The sequence below is a fragment of the Canis aureus genome, chromosome 23 (assembly GCF_053574225.1).
Source record: "Canis aureus isolate CA01 chromosome 23, VMU_Caureus_v.1.0, whole genome shotgun sequence".
Taxonomy (NCBI): Eukaryota; Metazoa; Chordata; class Mammalia; order Carnivora; family Canidae; genus Canis; species Canis aureus.
The window spans coordinates 50,542,189-50,555,846 of NC_135633.1; the positions used below are offsets into that span (position 1 = coordinate 50,542,189).

Here is a 13,658-nt window from a genome sequence, read left to right on the forward strand (position 1 = left end):
GTATACATATTAAGAAAGGAAAAATTGTCTTAATTCATACATGACATTATTGTCTATGTAGAAAATCTGAAATAACCAATGAAAAAACTCCTGGGGGACCCCTGGGTGGCTCAGCAGTTTAGCGCCTGCCTTTGGCCCAGGGCATGATCCTGGAGTCCTGGGATCCAGTCCCACATTGGGCTCCCTGCGTGGAGCCTGCTTCTCCCTCTGCCTGTGTTCCTGCCTCTCTCTCTGTGTCTCTCATGAATAAATAAATAAATAAATAAGGACAAACATTATATGTTCTCATTCATTTGGGGAATATAAATAATAGTGAAAGGGAATAGAAGGGAAGGGAGAAGAAATGTGTGGGAAATATCAGAAAGGGAGACAGAACATAAAGACTCCTAACTCTGGAAAACGAACTAGGGTTGGTGGAAGGGGAGGAGGGCGGGGGGTGGGGATGAGTGGGTGACGGGCACTGAGGTGGGCACTTGACGGGATGAGCACTGGGTGTTATTCTGTATGTTGGTAAATTGAACACCAATAAAAATAAATTTATTAAAAAAAAGAAATAAAGAAATAAATAAAACACTCCTGGAACTAATAAGCTATTATAGTAAGTTTGCAGGATATGAGGTTATCACACAATGTTAATTACTTCTCTGTATATCAACAATAAACAAGTGGAATTTATAATTCAGAGCACAATAACCATTTATAGTAGCACCCCCAAAAATGAAATATATAGGTATAAATCTAACAAATATATATATATATATTATATATGAGGAAAACTACAAAAACTTGATGAACAAAATCAAAGAAATAAATGATTAGACAGCTATGACAGGAAGACTCAATATTGTCAAGATGTCAGGTCATCTCAACTTGATTTATAGATTCAATACAATCACAATCATAATTCCAGTGAACTATTTCATAGATATTGACAAACTGATTCTGAAGTTTATATGGTGAGACAAAAGACCTAGAATCACCAATACAATCATGTATCTATATATAAAAATTATAAATCAATAATTCTGGGATAATGATGACAATAATAATAAAGCTAAAAATCTTCATCCTTAGTTGGGGCCTTTAGTAAATGAGAAATCTATGGTTCAAGATTATCACAGTTTCTCTCCTCTTAAGTTTAGAATCTCTGGGATCCCTGGGTGGCGCAGCGGTTTGGCGCCTGCGTTTGGCCCAGGGCGCGAACCTGGAGACCCGGGATCGAATCCCACGTCGGGCTCCCGGCATGGAGCCTGCTTCTCCCTCTGCCTGTGTCTCTGCCTCTCTCTCTCTCACTGTGTGCCTATCATAAATAAATAAAAAAAAATGTTTAAAGTTTAGAATCTCTCTTTTCTTCCATTTTTTACAACCTATTCTTCTGATCCTATCATGTTCGAAGAGATGGGACTGGAAAGGAAAAAGCAAGAAAACTTCTTACTGAACCAGCACTAATGTAAAATGACTTTCTGTTCTCCGAGCTTAGCAGTTTTAAGGCTCATTCTCTACCTCACTGACACTTCTATGGTTCAGAGAACAATCTAGGTTTATTTGACTCCAATTTCTGTATTGTGAGAGGCATATTTTCATCTGGCTAGTTATTTCCCCCTCAATCTCATCATTGCCCATAGTAATGTTATTAGGAAGAATTTAAAATAGCTTAAGGACAGCCCTCTCTTCTATATGGCCTACTTCTGGTGTATGTGAAACACACACAAATCCTTTGCTGCAGGGATCCCTGGGTGGCGCAGCGGTTTGGCGCCTGCCTTTGGCCCAGGGCGCGATCCTGGAGACCCGGGATCGAATCCCACATCGGGCATCCCGGTGCATGGAGCCTGCTTATCCCTCTGCCTATGTCTCTGCCTCTCTCTCTCTCTCTATCATAAATAAGTGAAAATTGAAAAAAAAAAATCCTTTGCTGCATTGAATTCTGCATGTATAGACCAAACTCAAGGCAGTGAGCTTAACTCCAGAATCAGCAGCTCGGCTACCGACTCCAGCCCTTTAAATTTCTCAGCTGGGAATTTAAAGCAAAACAGAGTAAAACAAAACAAACCACAAAAAACCAACTCTATAGTTTCAGTCTGTAGGCATCACAAATTAAGGTCTCTGAATAGTCTCATTGAAGTACCCTCATTAGATAATTGGAGGTAGGGCACTCATAGCCGAGTTCTCTTGATGCCTCTTCAAAAATCCTCTCCATCAGTCTGTTTCTTGTCTCAAATTTTTACATTTGATGTAGGTAATGTATATTAGAATCATGTAACTGCTTTTGGCTATTTTGAAATATCTAAAGGTTCTCTGCCATCCAACTCCCTTTGCTATCTGATGGCTATTGACCCAGTCAAAACACTTCTTTTAACATCCTATTATAAAAAGTTTGAAAAAAATGAGTGAAATAGAACTATGCTTTTAAGGAATTACTTTGGTTGTTCTATAAAAAATAAATCATAGAGGGTGGAGGCAAATATGGAAGTACAGAAAGGCTTTTAAAGTAGTCTAAATTAGAAGTAATGCTGAGACAGACTAGAGTTGGGAAAAGAAGTCACATGCCAGATATATTTTCAAGTTAGAGCCAATAAGGCTCACGATTCTGTAAAATGTGTGAGGAAAAGAGAGGAGTCAAGGATAAGTACCAGATTTTCATCCTGAGGAACTATACGAAGAGTATGCCATTAACTAGATAAAGACTGGAGCAATATCTTGTATAGAGAAGTAAAGAATTAAGAGTTTAATTCTAGACATGCTAAGTTTCAAATGACTATTAAATATCCAAGTAGGAATGTCAAAGGAACTCTTAGATATAAAGTCTAGTGCTCAAGAGAGATCTAGGAATTAGGGCTAAGATTACATATTTATAGATTATCAACATTTAAGAAATATTAAAAATTATAAGACACCTTGGATATTGAGAGTAGCTAAAGGAGAAAAGAGAGTAAAAGATTTAGTAGTCTTCAGGCACTTCAAAATTCAGATGTTAGAAAGATGAGGAAGAACCACCAAATAAGACTCAGAAGGAATATCCACCCCCAGGGTCTCTGAAAGGGGAAGCAAAATATTAAAGAGTGGTCATTAGGCAAAATGTTAAAGGCATAATCTCCATTTCCACATGTTAAAAACTTAAGAATTGAGGGAAGAGGCACATACAATTGTTGGTTCAAAGTAAAAAATTTCATGCCCTATAAGATAGCAGCTAGCACACCCACAATGTTTCCTTATCGGTGATACTTAAGCTGAGACTTGTAAAGCATCATCGAAGATTTTATAAAGCTAGCAAAAAATCCCTTATTACTTTGTCATTAAACATATAGCAGTGTTATCCTATTATTGAAAGAAACAGTGAGCACTATAATTATAAAAATTCCTTAGCATGCCTTTAACTATGGGTCCCTGAGTCAGTCCTAGGTGATGAGTCTCATTAAAAAACAATAACAATAATAAATTTAAAAAATAAGGTAAGTGTCCCAGGTTTACCAGAAATAGAAAGAGGAAAATATGTAATTTTCCTTTACTATCTGCATTTGTCTGTTTGCTCTACATAGAACAACATCTGATGGACAATGTTCATTTTTAAAGCTGAGTTACCAGATTCAAGCTTTATTTTTTTTTTTAGATCAGATTCAAGCTTTAATGTGCTCCCCCAACTAACTCTAACAGTACTTTCAAAAGATGGACTTTGACTTTGCCCATTTAATGAACAAATCCCAGCCACCCTATTAGTGAAAATGGAAAAGAGACGTCTTTGAGAATGATAAATAACTAACTGCAAAGGGAACTTGCAAAGCATACTACTATAGAAGATATTTTCTATTCAACCCCACAATTGATTTTTTTAAATGGATTGATAATAGTTTTTCTTTACCTATGACAAGGCTCCACCTCAAACTCTGAGGAAAGAACCCATCATACAGGAATTCTGTTGCCTCTCAGCTAAACTCATGGAATCAGATTCATGAGAAAGTAATGCCCATTGTTCAAACTTCCTTCCTTTGATGGGAAGCTGAGGCATCACTCGCCTATAAAAGTTATAGGCACGAATTTCTTGTGTAAAATGGTATTGAGGTACAGATTACTATGTAACTAGGGAAATTTGCCTGAGAAACTCCTCATCACCTCTCAGTTTCTAGTTCACATTTCAACTTCTTCATGAACTTTTAAAAATTCCCCATTCCTAGTCTCTCCTTCTCTGCTTGCACAGATTCACATCACATTGATAGCACCTATTCACATTTTCTTGTAATTATCTACTTATAAGTCTATTGCTCACTGTCTGTAAACTTAATCTTTACTCTATTTCCAGAGTGCAGGTTAGTCCCACAACATAATGGGTTTCCCTAATCATCTCTGGAATGAATGACTGAATGAACATGGCCCTGTGATGAGGTATAAAGAACCATGCTGTGCAGGCAGCATTCAGTCCTCAGCCCCTGGTTAACCTTCAGCTCTACCAAGAAAGCACGTATGCCTGTCGTTCTTACTGAAGTGGATACTGTTTGGTGTCTTTTTCATAACACTTTTACTATTAGTATACAGACACACGCCTCAAACCCCAACCCCAGGTGCTGTATTAGCTGAAAACAACTCACAGCTAATATCTTCACCAGTAAAGGAAATTCCCCTGGCTCCCCAGTGCAGACCTCACTTATTGCTGGGAACGAAGAGAAAGCAAGGAGATACAAAAGATGAGCCCCCTTAACCCAAGGTGGGACAAACACCTGTGGTACAAATTCTGTGGCATAATAGGTGTGCCAGAGCTTTCCTGAGGGATAAGAATAAAGCCAGTCTCCAGCTAACACCGCATTTTTCTTAGTTTTCCTCCTGCCTAATCCTATTTTGCTTACTTACCTCCTCCTACAGTGAATCATTTGAAAAAGGATCTTCATGTCAGGTTCTACTTCAGGGTATTTTACTCACCATAACTGGTATTTGAAGTGGTTCTAAGAAGCAGACAATGGCTGGGATTCTGGAGTGGTTCATTCACTGGCTGAATGACCATGAGGACTTATCACTGATGATAAGTGTTGTATTTATAGTTCATGGCATGCTATAAAGGTGCAACTGCTAAGACTTTCATCTTTTGTGGACTGCAAAGGGACACAGGCAAAAGGGACGCATTAGCTGGTACTATGTTTTGGGTCTGAGACGTCAAGGAGACAAAGCAATTATAAGGACTATGAAATTTGGTGGTTATTCCTAAGTCCCAGCAACTCATTGAAGAAAGAACATGACAGGCTCAAGTCTTTTAAACAACAATTTAAAGCAAAATGTGAGTGTCTGAGGGCAGCATTTAGAAAGATGCTCATCTCCTGCAGCCAGAGGACAGACATAGAAAATCAGTCATAGGACTTCATCAAAAGAGAAGAAGAGCTTCAGGAAAGTCGGATTCCCAGTCAAGTCTCTTATGCCAAAGCAAAAGCCATGATAGGGAAGGAATAGGATTGTAGGGTCTGTGATGGAGATGTTCGGACAAATGAAAATCATAAGGTTATTTCAAGAATTAAATGTCAGCATTCATAGAAATCATTTAACCATGTTTGGGACATGGAATATACTTGTGGCTAGTAGAATTTTTTACTTAAGCAAGTAAGGTATGATTTTCTTTTCAATCTGCCCTCTTTGGGCAGAATTGATTTGGAAAAATGACACGAGTGGGCAATTATGTTAATCTAAAACTTTTATAGAAGATATCTCTAGACTACACAGTCCAATACAGTAGACTGGAACCATGTGTGGTTATTTAAATCAAATTCTAATTAAACTTTAGAATAAATTCTAAATTAAATTTTAATTAATTAGAATTTAATTTAAAAATCAGTTGTTCAGTTGCACTAGCTACATTTCAATGGCCATGTTTGGCTCAATAACATGTGGCTCATGGCTATGGTGAGAGATGTGCAGATAGAGGATATTTTCATTATCACAGAGAAGTCCACCAGATAGCACAGCTTCAAGTTGTGCAAACTTTGCAAGGTAAAAGCATGTTCTTCTTTGAGAGTGATTTATAAGTATAGTAGCTAATGGCATTTACACCTACATGAGGGCATGTTGTCCTTAATTGTCTCACCTTCTTATTCCTCACAGACTAAAATTTAAATGAAACAATCCTCACAGAACTTTGATCTTGTTGAGTGTGACAAGAAGTGTTAGTCTACATGGGTAGCATCGTTAATGAGAATATCACTTACAAGATCTCTATAGTCATTTAAAAAATTTACATTATACTGAGTTTGCTAATTTCCATTGGAATTTTCCCCAATTATAGGAATACAGTCCTTCAGATATAACTTGAATATAGTGACAGTGCAGAGGCCAACTTAGATCTTTTATTCATTTATTTTGTAATATCATATTAATCCTTTTCCCATTTAACACTTCCTACCATTAATTCTGAATCTTGCTGGCAACTTCCTATATATATATAGTTTGCTGTATTTATGCCATTTGCAGATGATCACATTGCTTCCATATAAATGATCTTATCTCAGATTTAATTTTATCAAGAAGAAAATATGCCTTTCCTAATTCATTTGCACTTACCCACAGCATCTTGAACAATTGATAGTCAATTGTTATTATTGGTTAGAGTATGGACTTATTTACTATTAGATAGGCTCTGTGTTTAGCAATATTATAAACTACAGAAGCGATGCAAAAATTTGCTTTTTTATGTTTGAAAGTGATAAGACTAACCCTATCTCTATTCTTTTATTTAACCAATCTAACTATAAGAGCTGTTTTGTATCAGCATTGTTTATTAAATGTGCAAATTTATATTAAATAACTATAATATACTATTAGTAGGACAATAATATTCAAACTTCCAAAATCAGAACTTTTTTCTAAAAATTGCTCAATGCTAAATTTCATTTGACTACATTTTTCATTTTCTAGCCGTTACTTTGGTGTAACAATGGCAGAGACACAGCGCATAGTAGATGTGATCCTTCCCTTTCATCAGTAATAGGTCATAGACAAAAACTAATCTACAGCATAAATATCACAAATTTACATATTGCATAGTAGGACAGAAAAACACAAAAATAATTTCAAAAAATTAAATGAAGTAGAAAAATATTAGATATTCATTCACATTATGGTTTATTGTTTTGATGGATTGGGAGTAGCCATGAATACCCTTGGTGTACCAAATCTCAGAAACAATGAATTGAACAACTTTATATGGAGTTCCCCTTCAAACACACAAAATCTGAACAAGTATACACTTAACAGAGTAACTGGACTTATTGAGTTAATAATTGCTTACACAGTATGGTTTAACAAGTACTGGTCAGTGAGGCCAGGCTATGTTTTGCTACAATAACAAATAACCCAATAATCTTAGTGATTTATAACACACGTGTATATTATATCTATCAGGGGTCAGCCACTGCTCTGCTACACATAATTTTCACTCTATGACCCAAGCTTATGGAGCAGCCTCTATCTGGAATATTGCTTGTCATGGTGGCAGAGAAAAGAGAAATATGGCAAATCCACATGGGCTTTTAAAGATTCTATGCCACTTCCTCCTGTATTTCATTGTCAACACCAGCTGTGTGCTCATTTCTAAGTTTAGAAGGACAGAGACGTATAAAACTCCCTCAGAGAGGGTACAACAGGGAAAGAAAATAAAATATTTGCTGACAGTACAAGCTATCACAAGTACCAAGTGGCCAATTCATTCCAAAATACACATATACATCCCTTGCTGCCCTTCCTGATGGTTTTCATTCATTGTATTATCTTTAGCTGATTTCCATTAAAATTTAAATATGCCACTTTTCAGCTTCTGAATCTGAAAAGAATTTGCAGGCCAGCTGTGCTGCAACAGAGCTTTCTAATCCAAGTTTAAATATCAGTAATAATATATCAGTAATAAAACTGATACTTCGAATTGCTCCTAACTTCCATGTCTATTTCCTCTTTCTTATATGAACTAGAACATGGGAAGGAGAGCAGAGTGACTGAGGATAGCCTCAGGCTCCGACATCTACCTGACCATTTCATTCATAGTGTCTTGGATCAGAGAATACTTTTCTCTGGAAAGGAAGGGCATGCAAAAAATATTTCACATGCTTTATCCCATTAAATACTTATAGGAACCCTGTCCAATAAGCATTATAATTGTTATTTAACACATGATGAAATAGACTCAGATAACCTAAGTCAATTGCTCAGTGCAGAGATTTAAACCTATGTCCTGTCAGCTACCTCACCTTATGTCTTCCCTTTAGTGCCAAAAGGGTAAGCACCATTTAAGACCCAAATATGATATCATATTCTCATGAAAATCTGCCTTATTGTCCAATCTCCAAGCTGAGTTAAGCATCTGCCCTCCTTCTATTGTGTGATTATCTTCCCCATCAGACTGTGACCCTCTTTAGAGCAAGAAAGTTATTTGCATTTATATTCTCAGGGCTAACCACAATGTTGTCATTGGCTTCACCATTAATATTAATATTAGTATTAATAAAAATAATAAATGACTGAACTGTACAGGTAGCTTGGTCAAAAAAGAAAAATACCCAAATCAATGTATTAAATCAGATATGAGGGCAGCCCCAGTGGCTCAGCAGTTTAGCGCCACCTTCAGCCCAGGGTGTGATCCTGAAGACCTGAGATCGAGTCCCAAGTCAGGCTCCCTGCATGGGCCTGCTTCTTCCTCTGCCTGTGTCTCTGCCTCTCTCCCTTTCTCTCTGTGTCTCATGAATAAATAAATAAAATATTTAACAAATAAATAAATTATATATGATACAAATACAGTTGGATCTGGATAGAATTGAAAAATTTAATGATAACTAATTGGATTCACTTGACCTGCTTCTTAATTGTGGCTCAACCACGATATACTATTGTCATCTTGGGGCATTAGCTTTCCAGCTATTAAATAAGGTGGTAGGAACAGATGATTATTAAAGGCCATCAGCTCTGAAATTCTTTGGTTCTAAGAGGAAACTCCATTCTTTTATCACCAAAAGCAACTCTGAAAATCATCTACCCGTGGATCCCTTTGCTCTATCAGTTAATGTCAGGACCAACCCGTCAAATCAATCTTTCTCAAGTACTTCTTCATGATGTTACTTCCCTATTATAATATACCCATTAGCTAGGCCTTCAAAATGTCTTCCATTAGCTGGCCTGACTTTATCAATTCAATTCTATCTCTCATTTCTCATGAGAACACAAATAGCAAAATCATTTAAGGCAACAAGCCAAAAACTTGACTGAGAACCTAAAATGAATGCAGGATCAAGGCAGAAAAGAGATATTAGAGTAGGACTAGGAGAAATATAGAAATTAGGAAACATGATGTCAGTGGGGAGGGGACATAAAAATTGAGGCAAGACACGCTTTAGGCAGGAAATCTTAACTAAAACAGTTGACAATTTTTTATTTTCACATTTCACAATACAAATGAAAGTTGTCTTTTTTTTTTTTTGTCCTACTACTCCCCTACAAAAACTATTCTCTCTTTGATAGGAAGGGGAAGCAAGTCTTCCTTGTCATGCTGTTATAGAACACCCAGAGTCACAGCACCATGATCTCCTGGTGAAGTAGAACAAGTAATATAAAACTAATATAAAGAGGTTCCTGTCTCTCCTTATCTGTCTGGTCCAGTCATTCCTGGCCGAGTAGGCACCACCATGGGACAAGCAAGAGGTCTCATCATTGGGGGCCCAGGCATCATTGGCATGTGGCCTCCCATAGGTGGCCTCATTCTGGGAGCAGGTCCCACTGGCATCAACACAGGAGGAGGAGGGCCCATCATTGGCATCATGGGAGGGCCCCCCATACGGAGGGCTGGCTTCATACTAGGGTGAGGAGGACCTAGGAGACTGGGGGGAGGTGGGATCATTCCCCTGCAGGAGGAGGAGCAGAGAAGAGAGTAGGAGGTATCTTTCCTTGTTGAAATGCAGCGGTTGTTTTGTCGATCAGGCTCTGAGCCTGCTCTTCTATCCATTTCTGATAGTAGTCTTTCACATTCTCTTTATGTTTCCTCCCACTGCAGTGTGTCTTTCTCACAGATGGAGAGTCATGGGTGAGGTACGTGCCACAGTAGTCACAATAAAACTTAGGCATGTTGCTCTGCAGGCCATTGGTCACTCCGTCCCGGTAGGCAGGAAATCTTAAATATACCTCCTACTGAGATAGAAGTGTCAGTACAGTGAACTAGTCAACTCAACAAGCATTACTGTGTACTAATTATATGCCAGGCACTTTCCTGGATACTAAAGACTCAAGGCGACAGAAAAGACAGGAGGGAAAAAAAGAAAATAAATAATTAAAATACAACATATATGCTAAAATAAGGATACAAACAAAGGACTTTGGCACCAAAAAGAGGATGTAATTAAAGCTTTCTGAGGAACCAGAAAAGCTTTCACAGAATTTGAAACATGTGAGCTTAGTTTTCTAGAATTATTAGGAGCATTTTAGGTATGGAATGGTTTTTCCCAGAGAGGAAACAACACATGAAAAGAAACAAAGAATGAAGGGCCATATGTTTTGATGCAGTGCCAAGAGTTTTTAAGGTCACTGGAGAGTAAGACAAAATGGACATTAGGAAGAAGACACTGGAGAGACCATATGGTGAAAGATTTCCTTTGCTACCCTGGTAACAATGAGAAATTTGTAAGGAGGCAGTTCCACCTGTAGAACTGAACAATTGCCACTCCTCCAACTCCAGGTTTTAGAAACTTCCCTCTGACCTTTTTCCAGTCTTTCCTTCCCTATAAGACAAGAAATCTGTGTGGGAAATTGGACATTCTCACGTGGAGCCTTCCCAATGCCTTTGGCCCACCTTCTTACTCTCCCAATGTCCACAATCCCCGTCTGCTCTTCCATTCTAAAAAATACTTTGGGTATTCTGAGCCCTAAACCCTCTTACCCAAATGCCCTAAAGTCTATATCCAGGGGCTGCACATTTCCTTCGGTGGCTCCATGCCCTCAAGCACAGACCACATTGCTGGGATGTGCCCCTTGGCGCATGGGCCAGAAGGTGGGGGGCACCGTTAGCTGAAGGTAGGACTGTGGATAAAACTCAGACGTCCAAGTGTGAAGCAGAGCCAGAGTAGGGTAGTGAGTCATAGGTCATAGAAACGGCTTCTATTTGTACCTTTACCCATGCAAATGTTAGGGCAGGGTTATAGGCAGTTCTCAACTTTTAACCATTTCACCTAATTGTATTAACTGTAAGAGTAATTTGACTTCTACATATGAATTGTCATAGATATTTGCATTAAAATTAAATCTGATTTTTTTTACTAATCCCCATGCTGATTTAGATTAATTGCCTCCCTGCACTATCAAAAAAGTAGTCTTTCAGTCTTTAAAATTTTATAAGCCTTCCTAGACTTCCAATATGTCAAGAAATTCATTCATCTTGAAGAGGTGGGGCCTTGGGTCTTCAGAAGATGCCTCATCATAACAGCACAAGTAACACATGTAAAGTGAACAAATATTTTCTTACCTCCCTGGCAGATTTTAATCTGGCTTTCTTTTAGAACTCAAATTCTTGACCTTGGCTCTGATGCACTGAACTAATACCTTGTTGCAGCTGCCTCTTGACTCTGCTTTAATTTGGGATGCTAGACTGGCATACTACAGAAACTTCTTAATTCCTGCCATTCTCCCCCATTATCCAACTCAAACTCTACCTCTTTTTCTCAGTTTTATTATTACCCTGTTGTCATTGGCAGCTGTTGGTGCCTTGTCCTTCTAAGCCTCCTAACGTAGGACAGATCCATCATTGCCAATAGCAAACATCCAGTAATATAAGAAATTAAGTTTTTCAGGGATCCCTGGGTGGCTCAGCGGTTTAGTGCCGCCTTCAGCCCAGGGCGTGATCCTGGAGTCCCGGGATGCAGTCCCACATCGGGCTCCCTGCATGGAGCCTGTTTCTCCCTCTGCCTGTGTCTCTGCCTCTCCTTCTCTCTCTCTCTCTCTCTCTCTCATAAATAAAATATTATTTAAAAAATAAGTTTTTATAAAATTTAATAACTTCAGCAATTTCTCTATTATGAAATATATTCCTTCAGCCCAGTTTCAAAAAAGCAAGGAAAGCTTTTATTTTTCTCCTTTATTTTTAAAGGACTAATTCTCTCATTTGGAAGACAAGAACAGGACATCCCTTCCAAGGCAGCAAATACACAGTTTACAGTAACTGGAGAAAAGTAGTAGCTGGAGATTTACTAGGAAGGCACAGATGGGCTCTGTGAAAGTTTTATTTGCTTTAACATCCTCTGTGTCTCAAATTCCTTCACAAAGTCAGTTGTTGGAAATGTAGTTCATGATTCAACTAAAAGTATTCGCTGAAGCATACATTCTTAGTTGTTAATAGTTATTTCAGAAAAAAAAAAGATGTGTTTATTCATTCTTAAAATACTTTGCATTTGATTGTGGTTGTAATTGTTGACTGCACAATCCATTCGATGGGAAAACAAGACAGATAGCAAAGATGTCTGGTTTTTTTTATGACTTCCTGTTTATTCACAGGTTCCTAATTTCTTTTTTGCCTACATAGTTACAGAGGGGAATTAAGGCTTCTGCTCAATCTGGCATGCAAGGATAACTTCTTCAAATAGATTTTGCTTTGTGATACTGAAAATGGTGTAACTTTTTAATCAAAACTTATTTCCAAAGTCATTTTAAGGCACAAATTAAACCAGTCTAGATAGTGGGCCAATTTTAACATTAGATTGTCTTTCAGAGACCCAGTGAAATGAAATGGAATGGTGCATCCTAGCCCTTAAAACATCATTGGTTAAATGAAGCAGGACCAGACAATGGGGAGGTGAGTATAGTATTTCACAGTAGGGTGAGTTGGGGAATTCTGTCCTCAGAGCTTCCAATCCAATTTTTAAAATCAATTTAAAGTAAATTCCATGTCAGAGACTTAGGAAACCTACTGATATTCATTAAAACTACTTCCTAAGGAGAATAGGGTGTCTGGTTTAGTTCTTTAAATAAAGAACATGAACCTTTGAGGGAAAAGCCAAAAATTGACTTTTAGTTTTGAAATCAGCTTTATTGAGACCTGCTGAGTTGATTTTTACTTGCTAATGAGGTGTCAGACTTTAAAAGCTCCTGAGTGGTCAAGGTGAATGCCTACATGTATCTCAACTCCAGGCACATGCCCAGCTTCCCATTCTCTGTATTAAAGAGAAAATAATCTTTCTAAGCTTAAAGCCTACAATGACAACAGCTCTGTCTTTGCTACAAAGCCAAACTGCTGAGCAGAATATTAAGTGATAAGGGCTAATACCACCCTAAGGTGATGACTCTGAGTTCATACTGAATTCAATTAGGCCAGCTTAATTTTCATCATTGAATTATTTTGATGGGAGTCCTACAGCTGCTAAGGGAAGATCTAGCCTTCAATATAATTCACACAGGAAATGTCCTTGTTTAGTAAGTCAAGGAATAAGTGGAGTTAGAAGGAACCTCTAGGGGATCCCTGGGTGGCTCAGCGGTTAAGCATCTGCCTTCGGCCCAGGGCGTCATCCTGGAGTCCCAGGATCGAGTCCCATCTCGGGCTCCCTCTGTGGAGCCTGCTTCTCCCTCTGCCTCTCTCTCTCTCTCTCTCTCCCTCTCCATGTCTCTCATGAATGAATATATAAATAAAATCTTTAAAAAAAAAAAAAGAAGGAACTTCTAGCATAACA

General features: G+C 38.1%; 1 pseudogene across 1 annotated transcript in view; it reads right to left on the bottom strand.

Annotated features, from left to right (window-relative positions):
- Positions 1–9,357: 9,357 nt before the first annotated feature.
- LOC144295118 (U1 small nuclear ribonucleoprotein C pseudogene) overlaps positions 9,358–13,658 on the bottom strand; it is a 108,741-nt pseudogene continuing 104,440 nt past the window's right edge. The window contains exon 5 of the transcript XR_013362534.1: positions 9,358–10,137. The product of XR_013362534.1 is annotated as a U1 small nuclear ribonucleoprotein C pseudogene (transcript). The remainder of the gene's footprint in view (positions 10,138–13,658) is intronic.